Genomic DNA, 21,794 nt, shown 5'->3' on the forward strand with positions numbered 1-21,794 from the left:
AGCTGGAAAAAGCCCAGACGTCAATCGACTGGCGCATGGATAAATTGTGGTACATCCATAAAATGAAATATTAGAAAGCAATAAAAAGAAACATTAATAATACATGCAACAAGCTATTAATGGATGAATCTCGAAAGCATTATGAAAAGTGAAAGAAGCCATTAACAAAAGGCTATATATACATACATACACACACACACACACACACACACACTGTATGATTTCATTCATGACATTCTGGAAAGGCAAAACTACAGGGACAGTCAGATCACTGGTTTCCAGTCACTGGGAGCAGGGGAGGGGAATGACTACAAAGGAGCAAGAGAAAACTTTTTGGGTGAGGGAAATATTTTCTATCCAGATTATTGTGGTAGTTTTACCATTGTATAATTTGTCAAAAAACATTCAACTATATCTTTAAAAAGTACGTCTTATCAATCTGTAAATTTTACCTGACTTTAAAAAATGTTAGGTGATGTTATCAAATTATTTTAATTCCAAATTTGCTTAACTTTGCCTAAAGAAGAATGAAAAACTAAAATCTGAAGCACAGTTCCATTGGGTAAAATAAGATTTGTACCCTTCTAAGGAGAGCCACCGTAAGAGTCCAGCCTAACATGCATATGTTTGTCTAAAATCTGTGCCAGCTTTGAATAAAACAATACATAGTAAATTCCTAGTCACAAAGCCTTTAGGCAATATAATAACCGATGAAAGTGTTCTCATAAGTACTGATAACATTTTAATCTTAATCCTTTAGAATGACGTATTCCCTAAAATACTTCAGGCATTTTCCTGCTTTCTTAAACAAACCAAACTATCTTAATTTAATTATTTCATGGTGACCCTGGGCCACCATTACTCACTCATCTCTGAAAAGTCAACACATGTTCATTGTATGCTCATTCTACTCCAAGCACTGTGCCCGCTGCTAGAGATAGAAAAATCCAGTAGAGTGGGTAGAGTAGCCTGCAGAAAACTGAATAGTCCCATTGCTGTATTCTTTTTGAGTCCTTCTGTCCTTTTTTCATGGGTTTTAGTTTTTTCTGAGTCCTTGGTTGTCAGCCTGTTCTCCTATGGTCACTATATCTGCCTCCTTACACTCAATATAGCGTCCCTTTCCCCTTTCCGTTATGACGGGTTTTTGTCTAAGGCAGCATTTCCCAGAACGCGTTGTAAAGAACAGTAATGCCATGTGATCATTCCCAAAGAAGACATCCAGTGTCAAACTTCTGACACAGTGCTAACCTTCTTGGAAGTTGTGTACTTTAGCATATTAAAGGCTCTGCCGAGACCCATACTACGTAACTTTGTTTTATTTTGTTTAACTTAGTATTTCTCAAAATTATTCCAGTACTTAACTCTGCTCCCTTCACATTTATTAACAAGCAAAAACGAACAAAAATACCAGGATTTCATTGAAAATTCTTGTGGAAAGTAATGGTCTTTAGCGATCAAGTAATAAAAATGTTTAGAATGGTTATTCACCTACTCAACAAATATTTACTAAATGGCTACTATGTGCCAGCATGAGGATACAGTACTGAACAAAACAGGAGAGTTCTCTGCTCAGTGTACGCCTTGGACTCTTGGGGCAAAAAGACAAAAAACAAGCAGACAAAAAAGAAATGGGTGACAAACATGCTGGATGAAAGAAAAGGGGGTAACATGATACTGTGATGGTAGACTATTAAATAGTCAGGAGGAAGGTAATATCTGAGATGAGATACTGATGACTAGAAAGAGCTGAAAGATTTGGACCAAAGCACTCTGAGCACGGGCTAGAAAAACACAGCCAGCATGATGGAGGACAGGTATGCGGAATGAGATTAGAGATGGGTCAGGGCAAGATCATGCGGTCCTTGCAAGCCTTCCAGAGGGGGTGGGGTACCACCAGAAGGTTCTGAGCAGGGAGTGACATGACATGGTTTACATTTTAAAAACTTGCCTCTGTAGAGGATGGCTCATAGAGAGGCAAAAGCAGATAGAAGAGGAAGAAGCATGGAGGAAGAGTTGATAAGACTTGAACGCTGGAAGTGAAGAAATAAGAAGAATCAATTCCTAGACTCCCTGCCTTGAACGGATATTTGTGCCCTTTGCTGTGGAGAAACCTGGGGGAGGTAAAGATTTGGAGGAGGATAAAGAAGGAGAAAGAAGAGTGCTATGAAGTTCTTCAGAGTTCTGGATGAGAAAAGCTATCCGATGATGGAGTGGTGAATATACAGTTACTTTCAAATACTCTAATGACATTACGTTAGGATAGACCATGTTCATCCAGATCTTTTAATATGTTTTTAGAAGAGCCAAAAAGAAAGGGCATCAACGGATAATCTATTTTTAAAAATCCCATCCTCATAGCAAATTATTAATGTGAAAGCCTAAGCAAGGTCACACAACATAACCAAAATTAGAATCTAACACTCACAGCTGGCAATATTTTTATTAAAGTGATATGTCTTCTTTAGGCATTTTTGGAAGGAAGACTTTACTACAGGCAATCATAAACACAATTAAAAATCGTGCAATAATGGGATTTTTTTTTTTTTTTTTTTTTTGCAACAGTGACAGAAGAGTAGAGTATGAGAATGATGAGAAATACGATAGTATAAGGCATTGGTTTCTCTAGCTGGCTTCACCTGAGTTCTAATCTTGACCCGGCCTCTTATGAGCACAATAATACACAGCAAGCTATTTAAGGTCTCTGGGTTGTGTGGAGAATTGGAGTTAATGAAAGTCATCTAGGACAGTGTGTTAAGTAGATGTCAGGAACGCGATAAGTTGTTTACATTGGGACCAGAAACACTGAAACTTGTCATAAGGAAAACAATCTGGTTAAAACAGCTGTATGAAGATTCCTAGAGTAATATCTACCCAATTACTTATGCAATCAATGGTTTGTCTGAAAACTATTAGAGTCACTGATACCAGTGGAAAATGCTTTTGGAGATATCAAACAAACAGGGATAATTTTCTCAGGATGCACTGACCTGACAAATGCAAGGACATCCCTTCAGGTTTCAGGACCAAATTCCAATCTCCAGAGGAAAAGGTAGGTACAACTTTACAGGTGCCTTCGAATCAAGGAGACCAAGCCCAGTACCAATGAGGATTTAAGATGCTAATCCTTTCAATCAGCAAATATTTAATTAGCACCAACTATGTGTTAGCTACAGTTCCAGGTACTAAGGAAAGGTCAGTCAGCAAACTGCTCTGAAGTAGCTTACTTAGTAGTGTGTGGGATTCAGAAGGTAAACAGGTGTGCACAGTAGCCATCCCACCTTCCTTTTTTTATATATAAATTTATTTATATTACTTATTTTATTTTTGGCCGAGTTGGGTCTTCGTCGCTTCACGTGGGCTTTCTCTAGTTCCGGCGAGTGGGGGCTACTCTTTGTTGCGGTGCACGGGTTTCTTGTTGTGGTGGCTTCTCTTGTTGTGGAGCACGGGCTCTAGGAGTGCGGGCTTCAGTAGTTGTGGCACACTGGCTCAGTAGTTGTGGCTCGCGGGTTCTAGAGCGCAGGCTCAGTAGTTGTGGCACATGGGCTTGGTTGCTCTGCAGCATGTGGGATCTTCCCGGACCAGGGCTCGAACCCATGTCCGCTGCATTGGCAGGCAGATTCTTAACCACTGCGCCACCAGAGAAGCCCCCCACATTCCTTTTATGAGCCTTCCAGAGGCTGGACATGTGAAAAATCCACATCCTCAATGCCCTTGCAGCTAAAGTTTCAGATGTGATTTAATTTCTTCCAATCAGAACCCCCGCTCCTTCCCACAAATTAAACAGCTGTCAATCTAATTGTTATTTCTTTGTAGATAACCTGCCTCTTCTCTCTGGCTGTGTTGGGATCTATTTGTTTCTGTGATTTCTCTGGATGTGAGTTTCTTTTAAAAAAATTTCCTGCTTGGAATTCACTGAACTTCTAGAATATTTCCTCTTCCCCATTCTCTTTATTCTCTCCTGGAATTCAAATTAGATACCTGTTGCCATTTTGCTGGAAAAGGAAGTCTTGTCATATTTTAAGTGTACTGTATTTTATCTATAAAATACAGTGTAAGGTTAGATAATTGTCATTAATACTATAGCAGTCATTTTTATTCAAATGCTTTTAAACAATTTTTTTACATTAAACATGATTATTCTTATATCTTGAGAGTAAATTACTGGCACTAAAATATTTGAAAAACAAATTCAATTTTTCTAATTGCCCATAAACTAAGATGCACCTATATATTCCTTCTAACAAAGCACTTAGACCTGAAAACCTGGTTAAAAAAAATAATTTAATCTATTTTTATTCATACTTCAATAAAAATTGGTATTAACCACCATGACATTTATTCTTCTAAAATACCTGTCTATATCTGTATCCTTCGGAGGGGAGAACGGAAAACTTTTTGCCTCTGGGAGTAAAGATAGTAGGGAAAAGCAAAATAAAATAATACAACTAAAAACCAGACAACAAAGTCTGTTTTACTTGACCTTCCAAATGTGAATCTAATGCCCTGTGAGACAGCACGTCAACCATACACATGAGGTGAAGCAGGCTCATCAAACAGAGGACAGTGCTTGGATTCTGCGGACTACGTCCATGCTGGAAAGCCCCTCTGAAGACATCTAGTCCAAACTTCTACCCAGACAGGAGTCCTACAACTCTTCATAATTAAGGTCCACCTCTCCTGGATTTCTTCTACTCTTGTGTAAGTTCATTCCACGTTGGGTGAACGAATGTAGTTTTAAAACATTGAGATGATATTGAGCTAATGATCATTTGCTTACGTCGAGCTAATACCGTTCTTCAAAAGCCCTCTATAAACCCCTCAAAGTTGATTTGACTCTGGACGCAGCAGACGAAAAATAATACGGCTCAGGGCTTTTATTACAGAAGTTGCAACAAACAGAAGAGTAGTTCACATCCTTAACTAGTCACATAAAAAAAACCCCAAACAACCCAATCTAAAACTGGGCAGAAGACCTAAATAGACATTTCTCCAAAGAAGATATACAGATTGCCAACAAACACATGAAAGGATGCTCAACATCATTAATCATTAGAGAAATGCAAATCAAAACTACAATGAGATATCATCTCACACTGGTCAGAATGGCCATCATCAAAAAATCTACAAACAATAAATGCTGGAGAGGGTGTGGAGAAAAGGGAACCCTCTTGCACTGTTGGTGGGAATGTAAATTGATACAGCCACTATGGAGAACAGTATGGAGGTTCTTTAAAAAACTAAAAATAGAACTACCATACAACCCAGCAATCCCACCACTGGGCATATACCCTGAGAAAACCATAATTCAAAAAGAGTCATGAACCAAAATCTTCATCGCAGCTCCATTTACAATAGCCAGGACATGGAAGCAACGTAAGTGTCCATCTACAGATGAATGGATAAAGAAGATGTGGCACATATATACAGTGGAATATTACTCAGCCATAAAAGGAAACGAAATTGAGTTACTTGTAGTGAGGTGGATGGACCTAGAGACTGTCATACAGAGTGAAGTAAGTCAGAAAGAGAAAGACAAATACCGTATGCTAACACATATATATGGAATTTCAGAAAAAAAAAGTCATGAAGAACCTAGGGGTAAGACGGGAATAAAGACACAGACCTACTAGAGAATGGACTTGAGGATATGGGGAGGGGGAAGGGTAAGCTGGGACAAAGTGAGAGAGAGGCATGGACATATATACACTACCAAACGTAAAATAGATAGCTAGTGGGAAGCAGCCGCATAGCACAGGGAGATCAGCTCGGTGCTTTGTGACCACCTAGAGGGGTGGGATAGGGAGGGTGGGAGGGAGGGAGACGCAAGAGGGAAGAGATATGGGGACATCTGTATATGTATAACTGATTCACTTTGTTATAAAGCAGAAACTAACACACCATTGTAAAGCAATTATACTCCAATAAAGATTTTTAAAAAAAAAAACAATAAAACAAAAACCAAAGCCAAAAAACAAACAAAAAAACACTCCAGGTCTTACAGTGATCAACAGTTAAACGTGAGCAATTTCAGCTGGGGCTGTCACTTTCCCTTAACAGCTAGGGAAGCAAGCATGTGAATCAGAACATATGAACTTCCATTTGGGGTATTAAGAAAACTCACCAAACAGATGGCTTTAATAGAGCTTCCAGAATACCAGTTCTAATAATTCATATTATATGGGTCTCTAAAACGCATAGTAGAAAACAGTAATGGCTAATATTTATTGACTGATATTGATAAATATTTATTTATTGTCTACTATGTGTCAGGAATAGTGCTGAATACTTGCCTGGCATCATCTCATTTATTCCTAATACCAATCCTATGAGGACTATTATTATTCCCATTTTACAGATGAGCCTGAAGGTCTTAACCATCAATTCTGTACAGGCAACTCCCAGGTTGCCTGTCTTTTCACCAGAAATCCAGTCATGACAACTGAAGGCCTATAGGATATTTCTACTTCGATATATAATTTCACTCCAATTTCATGTCTAAAAATTTAACTGCCATATTTTCCACCCCACTCTCTTCAAATAACCTTCTCTTCCTGATTTTCCAACCACAGTTCTGTTATTACTTGGGTTGAGAATTTCATACTTTCCTCTGGCTGCAGTGCCTTCCCCCGAAAGTCTGATATATCCTGCCACCTTTCCTGCAGTCTTTCTCCTAACCATTCCTTTCTTTTCCTTCCCACCGTATTTCAGGCCCTCCTTACTTATATGCCTAATTCCCTAACGGATTTGTTTTGCTTTCACTATTTCTCCTCAGTATGATCCATCCTGCATACTACCATCAGATTTATCTTTCTAAAATCATTTTGTTACTCTCCTTGTAATATTTTCCTGATAATAAAATGCGACGGTTCTTCAGAGCTTACAGGGTAATGTGCAAACGGCTTAGTCTGACACTTAAGGTGCTCTACATTGCAGGACCCCAATCTGCATTTTTTACACCTGCCTCTGTTCCTATAATCAGATTTTCTGTTCCAGGAAGGCTCACTCATACAGGACACCCACTCCTTACCCACTCCCACAAACAATAAGGTAAATGCACAGGAGTGTCCCATCCTACCCTGCCTCATCCAGCCCCTGGAGTATCATCTCCTCCCTCGTTGGCAACCTATATGAAACTTTTATGTTCAAGATCTAGCCTAAGTGGCACTTTTTCTGGGATGCTTCCCAATCATTCTCGTCCTTAGTGTTGAACACACCCTGAGCTCCCCTACAGGACCAGAACACCATGAATTACTCTCTAACATGCAACACGCTTACTAATATGGCTACCATATTATACTTTGAATGTATATGTCTATATGTCTTGGTTTTTATGTACGTATGTATGTGTGTGTGTCTCTCTCTCTTTCTATATACTTGAATACAAACGCACACATGTAAAAGGCTCATCTCGTCTATGAAAGCCTTTGGAGCAGATATATGTCCTACATTAACCAGGCAAAAACAAAAATTCCTTAGTGAAAGCCTAACTACTGGACTGAGGTTATCTGAAGTCAAAAGGTGCAAAACAACAATAAAAAAAAACCCTCCTGTTTTATGTCCCACATGAAAATCGTATCTGGCTAAAAACAGAACTAAAAATGTCATTAGAAGGTGATAATATCAATAAAGACTGAAATTAGGGTTTTGTCTAACTACGAAAAATTTTTATTTCCCACAAGACAAAAGCCTTGACAGAAGTAAGACAGGACTGTTTTGTCGTGTCACTTTAACTTTCCTATGCCTTTATACCTCATCTGTAATGAAGCAAGTGAACAGCTTGATCTCATAAATCTCTTCCACCTCTAAGGATTTTTGGAATTAAAAAAGAGAAGAACTTTTTTTATTGAGCATACCAAAGTTTGATTTCTCTGCAAAATGGCTGACAGCAAGTGGAAAATGGAAAGGGATCAATCACTTATTCATTTTCAGCTCATAACAACTACACGGCTGGGGGATTTCTTCTCTCTCTGGCTACGGCTAGTGTCAGACCCATGACTCAGACTGGAACTAGCCCATCTGGGCTGGAACTACGTTCAAGGTCATTTCATCCATTCCTCTGTTTCTCAGCTTAACTGTCATTTTAAATCTGTGCACTGATTAAAGAGTTCTATTTTTGGTTCGTGTTTCTTCTTTCCCCAAGAATAGACATCTAGTAACCTGATATCGATTGATATTTGACACTTTTGTTAATCATCAAAATCTCAATATTTCACAGAATCAGAAAAATTAGTTGGAGGGGGCTTGGAGGTCATCCAGGGTGAGGGAAAAGCAAAGTCTAAGTAACGTGCCAATTTTTAGACCAAGTGGACAGAAGGTCCACATGAGGCCCTCACCACTCTAATGTTTCTTTCGTGGCTGCCTTCGTACATATTATTTCAAAGTAATCACGGTTAAGTGGTCAGTGAGAGCGTAAATAAAAATATGCTATCCACGAATGCTAGGTAACGAGCTGAAACTAAAGTAAACAACTTCAGTGGGCCACCCCATATGCAAGCTGACGAGGGCTCATAAATCACCGTGATGGCGATCAGGATCTCAAATGCATACTCTGAGCTCATCTGCACAGGCCTGTTGATTCCAGCTCCAGTTGCACTGGGTTACCTATATGGCAGCATATAAAGTTCACCTTTTAAGTTTAAAATTAGTTCCCTTCCCAACTAAAGATAGACCACAGTACCTATTAGAGGTGTGCCCCATATTCTGCGCTTGACATAAGTTTTCATTTAAAGTCCCATAACCATCCTGTGAGATAGATTTTTGTTAATCCCGATTTACCGAGAAAGCAGAGGCTCAGAGAAGTTGAAGCCATTTAAGTGTCCAAGGCCACAACTCTAGTGGGGTGCGTTCATATCCAGAAGAGGAATTGCTAAGCTCGTTGGAATTTACGAGATTTGAAGCAGAATCAAGATAAAGGTTCACATTTGTCATCGGCTATTCTGTTCCACTTTTCTCTTGGCATCTAATACTTAATCACTATTAGTGAATCAGCCTCAGTCTCTCCTCACCCTGTTCCAGCTTGTACTTTGCTGTCCCACGTCCTCACTCCGAGGCAACAGGTCCTTAGGGGATGGCCCAGCACTTGGATGTGACAACCCACCCATGCTGCTACTGGGCCATGACTCAAGGAGCCAACAGGTGAAGAAGGTGATGCCAGCTATTGGTGCTAAAAAAGACTCACGCCACGTGAAATACCCTATGTCTATAAATCTCCCCTCTCCAGCTGGTTCTCTCCCTCCCCCGCACCCCCAAGGCCGACTGTCCTCTCTTAAACATTCACACCCGCACGTGACCCCTCTGGGATTTCTTTTTTCCTCTGAGACTGTCCCAAAGGTTTATCCCAACCAGATTTCAGCATTCCTGAGGTGGGAGGGGGGCAGGAACACGAAGCGGTCAGCCTGTCTCCAGCCAAGGGCAGCCCTGCTCCTGTCTAATATGCCTTCCTACTTTTCTTTCCTTCAATCTTCACTCTTCACTCTATCCACGAGCCCAGCTTCCTTTCCCATTTTGTCCCAATAAGAAAACAAACCTCCAAGGCAACTCCATAGTAATAGGTCATTTAAAAAATCCTAATACCTGCTTACACCTTCCCCGAGTTCATTCTATACCTTCTCTATCTGCTGCCGCCCTCCCCACTATTAAGCTTCAGCCCATCCAATTCTATCTGCCTCCACCTCAAACCCCCGCCAGCTCAGAATTTCAGATCTGCTTTAGTCACTTGGTCTTCTCATCCACTGACCCTTTTATCCTTCATTGTACATCTGTGCCCTGTTTACCACCTGACTGCTAGGCTGACTCCCAGCCTAACAAGCCATCCATCCCACCATCATACTCTTCCTAGGAGCTAGGAGCTAGGAGCTAGGAAGGTCCTCTCTGTGCCCGACATGATACGAAGAACAAGAAAGGCAGACTCAGCTGCACAACAGGATTCCCTCTAGGGCTGATATTTTGCTAAAATGGCTCTTGCTATTTTGGAATCTAGTACTCACTAAATAAATAAATTAGCACATATTTTGAAAATGCAGCCTGAGAACAAACACTTGTTTCCCTATCTCCCAGTCCTTCCCCCAGATGCTACATTCAGAAGAAGAGTTATCTTTACATCTATTAAGAAGCATATGGATCTTGGACAAGTTTAACTGAGCCTCAGTTTTTCATCTTTAAAAATGGGACAAAATGTTTTGGTGTGTAGTGTACTGTTTCTGGAACTAAGTTAGAAATGTAAGGTTTGAGGTATGAGTAACCATCAGGATCATATCTCACATCAGAAAGTAAGGCACATACTGATATCTCCTGATCAGTGTAGTCAAACACTACAAAGACTACATTAACAAATGGATAATGCTAAAATGTTTGAAAATAAGGCTAAAGGGCAACAAGTAATTTTTCCACTGAATTCTACTTTGGAGAGAACAAATTCCTCTCATACAGGGACCGAATATTCAGCCTATAATGATGCAAGCCCTCTTCTGGCTCTTCGACTATGTACCCTTTATTATTTTACTGCTTTTTAACACTATCTAGAAAAATTAAGATGTAGGCCCAAACAGTATCTTCCAGGAGAAAGTAAACTAATCTTTCCTGATGCATATTAAAGAAATAAGGCTATTTCTAGTAAATAAAAATTCCTATGATTTCTTAAAACCTCATTATCACTTACCCTTACGGAGATCTAAGAGACCACACTGAGAATATAAGATTGAGAAAACAAAGAGCAGAAAATCAATGTGTGTATCAAAGATAATATTAATTAGTTTCATTCTTATCAGAGCATATTGTTGAAACTGACTTGAAATCTTCAAAATAAAAAAGTACAACAAGATCGGTGCTTACTAAAAAAAAAAAGGGAAGGGGCAGGTCAGCAAACAGCCACCTAACACCTAATCTAAAAAAAACAAAAAGTTCAAGACTTTCACCTGTGTCTATCTAAATTTTAATATGCTCTTTTTAGCAAAATTACAGCTTTTTCATCCTTTGCAGTCTTGAACCTCTTTTGTGAAATAAGGTTCCTAGCAAATAATGAAATGACACATATATATTTAAAGCACCCATGAGGGCATTTCTATCTGTTTATTAAAAACTGTTAAAGTCCTTTCAATTTTGAAATTTATCTTCTTCCTAAATTCTTGTGACAAAGCTCATCATTGTTAAAGTTGTAGCTCATTATTTTTCTGAGACTTGAAAAAAAAACCTAGCGAATATAAAATAGAACCGTTCTTGGTCAAAGAATGTACTCCTTTTCTAAACTTTGAACTTGATGTAAAGGCATAAAAAAGTCACCTAAGAAATGCTCTTTTCTTTATAATTCAGTATAATTTATAATTCTTTAAATATACACATGATAATTTTATTTTTATATGATTCTTTTTTAAAAAGTAATTTTCCACTGTAATGAAATAGCTGTTCCTTCTCCCTAATGGGTATGGATTGGAACGATCAGGTAGAATTAGAAGGAGACTAGCAATAGGAAAACATTTTGATGTATCCTCTCAAAATATTTTGGAGAGTATTATTTAAGATGTCTTTACTCATGTTTCGGTCTAAAACAAAAAACAAAGCAACCAAAACACTGCTATGCCAACAATGGAAAAGCAGCCTTAAAAATCAGCTGGTTATTTTCTGAAATGAAGAAGACAGACATCAGCCTCGACTTACTGCACAATGTCAGCCTCATCTTTGCCTGTTCGCTATGGACACATCCCTGTCAGGCCTTGCTTTCTACTCTCCAGACCTGTTTATGACAGGCCGAGGTGTTTCCTATTATGGTGCCTATCTATGTCTGCAAGCACACTGCTTGCCAGCAATAAATGTCAGAGGCTGCCACAATAGGGATTACAGTGCAGCAGACCAGAGATGCTGCCAGGAGCCCAAGCACGACCTGGGTAAAACTGTACAGAATACTCTGTAACAGGCAAAAGCCAACAAACACAACCTTTTCTTCCCAGGCTAGCAGGGAAAGTATTCAGATATGTCATTTTTACTGGGAACAAACCTATAAGAAGAATGTTATTGCTGAAACAGGTACAATGGAGAGAGAACAGCTTAAGGCCATCAATATGACTTGTATGGTTTTTGTCTGTATAATACAAACTTTTAATTTAAATGAGATGAAACTAAACCCAGCATAAACTGCTAAAATTTCTGATGAGCATCTATAAGCAGGAAAGAGATTTTTAAGTGTGAAATGATCAGGACTCTTGTCAATAACAGAAAAGCCACTTGCTTGCAAGATATCAACTATCATGTACAGACCCTGTCTACCAATCCAAGGTGAAAAATGGCATTTACTTTAACCAACACCATGCATCCAGTACTAATTTATATGACCAACTACAAAATGATATATTGACACTCACTGGGTTTGGGCTAGAAGCCATGTAGGACACTTCAGTATTCCTAGTGGCTGGATAGAAAATTCACTGGTTATGTACTTGAACAGTTATTGAATCCATATAACTTATCAGAAACACGGCTTGTATTCCGTTAACACATTCAAAGATAAAAAGTTGTATCTCCCTCCCACAATTTATGAATATGAGTGGAGATAAAGGCTGCATACAAAACTCCAAATGGTGCAGAGAGCCTCTAGAAAATGAACTTCTACGTAAGAAGTCAGGAGATTTCTAACTATAGGTGGACGTGGACAAGTTTTGGGCCTCGTTTTCTAACTGAGATAAGCCAGACAAATGATCACTTCTGCTTCCTTTAGTTCTAACACATAAGGCTTGAGTGTGAGATAAATAATGGATAACAGTATTTCAGTATTTCAGCTTTGAAATACTGATTATGCTAAATACTACCAAAACTACCAAAAAACTAAGTGGTAGGCAGAAACAGAGTATATTTTCATTTTACTAATTTCTATTAATTCCACTCAAGTGATAATTAGAAAAATTAGGATAAATTTCTTCAATTATTTGACCTAATGTTCAGTAACTCCCTTGCAAAGGGTCTGACAAACAATAAAGTTGAAGCTATTACCCATACAGGAAGAAGAATTTTTATCTTCTAAGCCTTAGGGCTTAGATGAGTAAAAATAAACTTAGTCCCTGAGATTGATCAGTGATGATTCCTACCGCACTGAGATCAGAACCACTGAATGGTGCTTTTCCAGAATCACCACCACAACACCATTCATACAATTCACCCAATGTTTATTGAGCACCTATTCAATATGGCCTTGTGTCCCATGTGATGGGGGCTGGCAAACGAGGAAGACTAATGACCTAGTGTAAATGTGACAGGAATAAAACAAAGAAACAAATATTGTACGGAGAGTTAAAAGAACTACAAATAAAGTCCTGTAGAAGGTCAAAGAAGGAAGACATTACACCCAATTAGGGGAGGCTGGGATGGGAGACATGGGAGAAGACAGGACAGAAAAGGCTTCACAGGAGAGGCAGCATTGCAGGTAGACCCTAAAGGATGGTTAAGATTTGTCTGATAAAACTTTTATTTTAGAAAAGCTTCAGTTTTACAGAAAAATTGTGAAAGTAAGTACAGAGAGTTCCCATATGCCCCACACCCCGTTTCCTCTATTATTAATATCTTACTTTAGTATAGGATACATTTGTCCCAATTATTGAACCAATATTGATACATTATTATTAACTAAAGCCCACACTTTATTCAGATTTCCTTAGTTTTTACCGAATGTTCTTTTCTGTTCCAGGATTCCATCCAGGATACATTACATTTAGTCAGCATGTCTCCTTAGGCTCCTTTTGACTGTGACAGTTTCTCAAATTTTCCTTGTTTTTGATGACCTTCATAGTCTTGAGGAGTACTGGTCAGGTATTTTGTAGAATGTCCCTCAACTAGGAACTATCTGATGTTATTCTCATGATTAGAGTGGGGTTATATGCTTTTGGTAGAAAAAACTCAGATGTCAGTACCATTTTCATCAGATCATATCAAGGGTACCTACTACAACCTGACTTATCACCGTTGATGTCGACTGTGATCACTGGCTGAGGTAGTGTGTGTTTATCAGGTTTGTCCACAGTAGAGGTACTCTTTCCCTCTTTCCACATCGTGCTTTTTGGAAGGAAGTCAATATGCACAGCCCACACTTAAGGAGTGGAGAGTTATACTTTCCTTCCTTGAGAGCAGAGTATATACATAAATTATTTGGAATTCTTCAGCACAAGGGATTTGTCTCTTCCCCCCATTTAATTAGTTATTCAATAAATTATATCAGTTGAACTCATGGCTATTTGTTTTATACCTTGAGTTGTATTTCAACACTAGTTTATTTTCTTGATCAAATAGTTCCAGCTGGGAACTGGGAGCTCTTTCAATTTGTTCTTGTATCCCTTTGATATGTTCCCATCAACATGTGTTTGGCCACTTCCTTACTTTCTGGAACTGCAACATGGCTCCAGCCTCATTTCCTGCCCCAGTTCTAGAATCAGCTCCTTCAAGGAGTCCTGGTTCCTTTTATTGGAGAATGGTATTAGAAACCAAGATGAGGGTGCTAGATGTGTTCAATGCTACTGGGGTGTCATTGCTTTAGGTTCTCTTGGCTGACTGAACAAGGAAATGTTTGCATATACTTGATGGTAAAGTTGCTGAGAAGTGCCATGGAAGGCTATGTCCTGAACACAGTTTTCTTAACATTAAGTGTTAATAAGAGATTCTGTGCCTGGGTTACTTTCAGTCTCATTCAGAGGAATAACAGGGTGCATTCATTTATGAAAAAAAAGTCACTGGACTATTATCCACTATTTAGGTATTTCTGCTAGAAACAGCTTAGAGAGTTTTAGATACTCTGAGAAAACCTCAGGCCAGTTTGATGGGCTCTACCATAAAATTACACAAAGAAACAAAAGGTAAACTCCATGAAAAGTCATTGATGGGGAGAAGAGCAAATGAAACATTCCAAGAGTCCTATTTGGTTCACATCAACATCATGAGGCCACCATTCTCTCTTAAAAGGTCACTGGAAGCATAAGTCTCAGGATGGCAAACAAACACCTTCTCTAACTCTCACCCCACAAAATAAGAAAAGAAAGATGATATTCCTTTATAGATGGATATAAAGGACCTAACATTATTGAGCACCCACTATGTTCCTGACTCTGTCTAGACAATTTCCATCTTTTAATTCATTAAATCATCACAGTAACGCTTTAACAGAAGAGGAAGCTGAAGCACAGAAGGTAAATTGTCCCATTTAGATTTAGTAAAGGGCGGAGAGTGAATCCAATGCAGGCAGTCTGGCTGCAGGAGAGTGCTCTAAATCCATAGACCATTCTGCCTGCGGAATGAATGCCTAAGGAATGGGAAGACTTCTGCTGATGATAGTTGGCATTTTCTCCTCTAGTGGGGAAATCCCATTAATGGCAGAGAAGAAAAACCATAGGTTGTTTAAAACAGACATACCTTTCTAACCAAAACTGACTCCCCAGATGGTTCTTACTGCCAATTTAGACTAGTACAATGAAAAGTATGCCCATTGTCTGTGAGTGGTAAGTAACATGCTTTAAGGTGGCGTGGATGAGTATTTTCTCATTTTGTTACAAATTAATTTCAATGTATATTAAAAAAATTAGAACATTATATTAAAGAATAACATTTTAATATTATAATATTATAATAAAAAATAACTAGAACATCAAATCCATGATTTCATGTAATTCCTTGCTTACAATGAGGCACTCAGGTGGACATTTAACTTTAAAAAATAAATGCTTTAAATGAAAGCATTTAACATATAGTAGTTATGAATGTACACAGGAAGTCTGAGAACACTAATTTTGACTTGTTATTTATTATAGAATAAAGGTCACAGTTTTCTTCTGAAAAATATGATGTTCTTATATTACAAGGAGTATATGACACATGGTTTTTCTTAGTCTCTCCTTTCCAATATAGTCTAGGGTTAGAATAAACTGCACGTAATTTATTAGGCAGCCAGTATATGCTATTCAGCAAAGTGAGCTTTCTATATATTCTATCTAATGCTCTTAACAACCTTCAATTTTATTTTCCCCTTTTATTATGTCCATTTAGAAATGAAGAAATTAAGATTCAGAGAAGTGAGGCATGTTCCCCAAAACATTAGGTAGGAAGCAGCAGAGCTAGAATTTGAAACCAAGTCCACCTGACGAAAAACATCTATGTCCTTTCCAGTCTACAAAGCTGCCATAAGCATTGGTGTATATGTCAGGAGAAAGAGTAAATACCATTCATCCCCATCACACACAAAACACAGCAAAACAGGCACAAAAAAAAACCCAGAATAGTAAACAATAATAACAAAGAAAAATACTTCATGAAAGATAAAATATTCTCTAAGTGTAAAGGATAATAAAGCTATGATCACTGCAGTTGGTAATCCAATTTAACGAATTTCCCGATGAACAAAGCAGAATTTTTTGTTGTTTAAGCAAACTGGAAGGCTCACCCCTCCCCATCCTAATCCCTGTTAGAGTAAATAAAAGAAAATGCCTTCTTAAAATGTCTTTTAAAACTAATGTGAACAGCAAACTAAAGGGCTACCCATGCTCTATTTCCTAGAAAGATCTCAGGCTAAAAGTGCCAATTCAACTATCACAACTAGCCAGGTACAGAGCTAGCCCTGGCAGAGCTATGCTGTCACAAAATAGACTCCAGCTATTTGCAGTTTAAAAGGATTGGTTTCTTTCTGAAAAAGAGAAAATCAGATTCTACATAGTATTTTATGGATCAACTGAAAATCATTATCAGCATTTCACATCTGCCATAATTATACGTATCTTATGGAATAGCTACAATCTATGGCTATCATAGGAATCTTCTTAAATTGAACAAAATCATTACCTATCATCCTTGCTATTTGGGGAAAAAATGTGCTTAATCTATTCATACACTGGGAAAAGTGCTATTTTATCTTGGCCAAGCCTTTTGTTTTGGAAAAAAAAAAAGACATAGTTCATAACACTCTGAGACAAGAAGTTACCGCTTTCCTATAATTAAATCAAAATGCAATAACTGAAAGCAATTTCTCAAGTAATGACTAATTTACTGAATCACAAAAATAGAAGTTTTTGATAATTAAATGTTAAGGATATTTAAGCTTACTGCCACTAAATACTGATACAGAAACTGAGTTGATGACAGTAGAGATAAATAAAGATTTGCTTTAATCTTTACTGTTTTATTAAGTTCAAGTCAAGGGCTTCACTATTCAATGAAACATAAAAATATCTGTTAAAAGTGCTTCCCTCTTTCTATTGTTACTTAAAATAAAAGCAAAGAAAATATTTTTTAAACAGTGATCATAAAAATAAGCATGCACAATCTGTCATATTAACTTTAAGGCTCTATATGTAAACAACATAAATCTTTGGTAAATCTACTTTTATAAAGTAGGTGAAAAAGCAGATAGCAAACTCAAAGCATCAGTAAGCTGAATTTCTATATTTACGAAAGATGTTTTCTTTTAAAATTTAGAGTTTTCCTTTAGGTATGCTGATTAACTCTCAACAACTCTGTATGACTATGTCAATAAGTTTTAATATTTTGAAGTAAATGACTGTTATTTGCTATTTGCTCTTCATAAAATTAAAATGCCTTTTCCAACTAGTTTCACCTTCCTTCTCAGCAAAATTAAACAGTTATTTCTGTTCTGAGCTATCTTATAATCATGTAATGCTGAAAAATCTTAAGATTTAGCCACTTCTATGAACATTCTATATTCATTCCAGGACCACTCTTGCCCAGAAGAAAATATACCAGCAGTCACAGAAAGCTGTAGTATATGTTACGTATGCATTGACTATTAAAAAGCAGCAGGGGGAGCAGAGTGCAAAAACACTAAGCACCCCAGAAAAGCAACTTAATTTATAGGCAACAGAAACATGATAGAGATCTTTGTTAAAAACCAAACAGACAAACTAAATTCCATATAAAAGTCATGTTCACATTTGCAAAGCTGGCCTACCTACGTACGTCTAGAAAGAACTAAAGAAAAACCTTAAGTCTCTTAGAAGGATGCCTGAATCCTAACTTCAAGGCAGACTTTCAGCTTGAAGCATGGTAGGTTCCAGCAATGCCAAGCCTCGGAACTGCCCCAAATTTAGAGAGGAGAAACAATACATTTTTATAGTAGTATATTTTGGGGGAAAATCAAGATGATTTTTTCTCCTTCAAACATCGCCACACCTACATTGAAGATGTGGTGAAATGTGCATTATTAGGTCACAAGAGAATAAAGTTACAGGGTTCCACAGCATAACCTTGAGGCTTAGGTCCTAGCCTGCACTCCTCACATCCTCAAGTTTACTTTCTATGAGAGAAAGGTAACCAAAAACACTGTGAAGCTATTCTGCCTTAAAAACAGTCTAAAAAGTTACTTTAGCTTTGCAAGACCTGTACAAAAGGATGGAAATGTACCTACCAATTCCACATTATATTTAATATTTTCTCAAAATTAATCAGTGCTGTTTTTTCAGTTTTAGAATAACAGAGAAAAAGTATTTAGCTGTCTGGAATTCTGTAGCTGAAATTTAAGAAAAGATTAAGCTTCTATTTAGAACTTCAAAATGTTTGTGTCTATATTATACTAAAAAAAGTATAAATATAATTTAAGCATTTTTTACAATACAGAACTGTGCACTAAAGACAGTTATTAAGAACTGTATTATAAAAATCCATGAAACTTAAAACATCAAGTATAAATGACAACTGAATGGTAAAAAAAATATTTTAGCCAAGTAGGCAACCAATCAAGTTTAACCTAAACCTTCAATAATAATACCAATAATGGCAGGTATAGTCCCTATCAGACACTATTTATTAGCTAACTATTTCACACATATTCTTTCAAATTCTTACACTGACCTTTCGAAATAGATATCATTGTGCTCATCTTATGCTAAGGAAACCGAAGCTAAAAAAAGTTTGTCATTTCTCTAATGTAACTCAGCTAGTAAGGAACAAAACCATGATTCAACTTCCAGGTCTGTCTGCCTCCAAAGCTTTGAGACCTCACCAAAACCTCTCTTAACTCTAGCAGTGAGGTTTCAAAGGAAATCTGTACAAATCTTGGGCAGATTAATGGGCTTATTAGGCTAAATGCTGTAGATTTAACCTCTCAAACTAAATGCCATCTGGAGTCTCTTACCCTACTTGGTACAAGCATCCTACATGTATTATAGCCAATGTTGGCAGTGGCCAAAAATTCAATAATTTTCCTATCTCAATACCATCAATAAGCATTATGCACAATACAATCCCAATCAGGAAATACATCTAGTTGCTTCTAAAGCATCATTTAAAAACTGCTAATAGTTCAGATTCCTTCTATTAAGATTTTTTAAAATATGAAGAATTCATTAACCCAATTTGTTAAATGAGTTTGAGGAATCAATTTCCTTCTTCCTAACACCCAAATCCACCTCCATAATAAATATTTTCTCTACATAATCACTTAAAAATCCTGATTTCTTACTACTATTTTATTGTGTCATTTTAATCTATTAGAGTACTTTTTTTTTAAGCCTGAAAAAGAGAAGAAAACAAAGAAAAACTTCATGACTTTTCAAGGGAAACACTGGTTTGGTTCGAACAAGTACATGTGAAAAGAATGGATGGCAATAAGACTAATAATCAAAAGCAATGTTTCAGACTATTCATTCACACTTAAGAGATGCTCGACAACTTAGCGGACATGTGACGCAAGTTGTCACATTTCCAGTTCAGACTTAGGTTCGGCATCACTCCTGGGGACCTTTAGACCAGCTGCTCCAACTCAGTTTACAGCTCATGTGGATGTGACTTATTTGTGCCCTTGTTATCTGGCTGAAGGGTAACTTTACAACCTTTACCAAGAGCTCTTTTTCCTTCTATGCTAATCCGTTTTCATCTATAAAAAGTCACAGGAGCTTAGCACTCATTTAGAAATGAATGGGTTTTTAAAAAAAAAGAAATGAATGAATTAGACATGAAAAGTTTAATCAACAGCTTCAGCTGAGTTGAATTTTTTAATGTTAAAAATAAGTGTCAAGTGAGAGAGTGTCATGGACATATATATACACTACCAAATGTAAAATAGATAGCTAGTGGGAAGCAGCCACATAGCACAGGGAGATCAGCTCGGTGCTTTGTGACCACCTAGAGGGGTGGGATAGGGAGGGTGGGAGGGAGGGAGATGCAAGAGGGAAGAGATATGCGAACATATGTATAACTGATTCACTTTGTTATAAAGCAGAAACTAACACACCATTGTAAAGCAATTATACTCCAATAAAGATGTAAAAAAAAAAAGTGTCATGTCAATAATCTTACAAGACATAAACACAGCTAGAATGACTATATTTTGAAAAAGTCTTTTCTTACTTAACCTAGATTGCACTTCAACCAAATAAATTCACCTCCTACACTAAACCTGTAAATTAACCTAAAGTCTGAGGGGCCTTCACAATAAAGATTAAAAAAAAAAAATCCCTGTCTTTAAAAGACAGGAATTTTAAAAGAAAGAAATGCCCTTAAAAGAAAGAAATCATTTTGACCAATCACTGTGACCTCAAGTTTTATTTTTTCATCTTAAAGTATAGATAAATTAATACTTGACAGTTGAAGTCATTTACAGTACATGATTAGATTTCATGTTAATTTTTAAATTCAAATAGAGGTCTCATCATTAAGAGTATGGATTAGCAGGAAAGTAATTGTAGCTGCTGAGGTTCATTGTGCTGCAAAAGTACTGTCAAATCATCTCGAAAATATAAGCAAAGGCTTGCACATCTTTTGGTGCCTTCTGGTTTTTCCTTTTACGACACAGAATTAATCAGACAAGAGAATAAGAACTCAGGCCCACTGCAGAATGGTCCCATTCGGCGTTCAGGACACTGGAGATACTCAGCATATGTCTACTGCTATTATGAACCAAATTATGAAAGAACAATCTATATGTTATAAAATGAATCAACAAACTAAGAATTTGTTAGCCAGATGAGAACAATGGCACCTGATGCCACGGCAGGGAGTAAGAGAGTAATAACCCATCATTTTGACGCGGAGCCACACCAAATTTAGAAACGAGGCTTCAATGACAGAAACAAAAAATACAGATTTGATCATCAGTGTGCATATGGGTAGGTCAGTGTGCTGACGGGTAGATTAGTGCCCTCAGATAGTGACTGGGGCATCCTTTTTATCTTATTTGAAGCTAACTTTTTACTTAAAAACCATGCTGTCTGTATAAGCATTGTCAACAGATAAGACAATCAAGTGGGTGATATGCTATGATATTTTTTAAAGCTGCATGAGAAAAAAAAAGGTGGGATAAAAACTATAGTAAACTAAAAAAAAAAAAAAGCATAGCTCTCTGAAAAATATGTGCATGTAGATAAACAGTAAAATGGTATACCTTCCTGACCTTGTAAATAGGTGGCCAAAGATCTTTAAATATCTTTAGGGGCAACTGTTATTAATCACCACACAAAGTTACCAGTCCTTACTGGCTAAATCCCTCAGCCACCTGCATCCAACATGCCCATGCCTCCTTTCCTATCCCCTGAGCCAAACAATCATTAAAAACATACATAATCCCAATTATGTCCTTACATAACTGAAGATTGTTTTAAAAAAAAACAAACAAGGAATTCCAAAAAATACACCAAAACTGACAACACTCTACCTTGCTTTAAGGCTGTGCCAGGCTAAGGGTTGATTCTCAGCCCTCAAACCTCCACTATCCACCAAGACCAGCACCTTGGCATACGGCACAAATGCCCCATTGAAGCATCACTGTAACTAAATAACCTCAGAAAACTGGACTCTTTCTCCAAGATTCATGGAAACAAAGGCAG

General features: G+C 37.5%; 1 protein-coding gene across 2 annotated transcripts in view; it reads right to left on the reverse strand.

The window, feature by feature from the left end:
- LOC132516835 (cAMP-specific 3',5'-cyclic phosphodiesterase 4D) overlaps positions 1-21,794 on the reverse strand; it is a 287,805-nt gene that overhangs the window by 32,503 nt on the left and 233,508 nt on the right. The window lies entirely within an intron of this gene.

This window comes from Lagenorhynchus albirostris, chromosome 3 (genome assembly GCF_949774975.1).
Source record: "Lagenorhynchus albirostris chromosome 3, mLagAlb1.1, whole genome shotgun sequence".
NCBI classification, from domain to species: Eukaryota; Metazoa; Chordata; class Mammalia; order Artiodactyla; family Delphinidae; genus Lagenorhynchus; species Lagenorhynchus albirostris.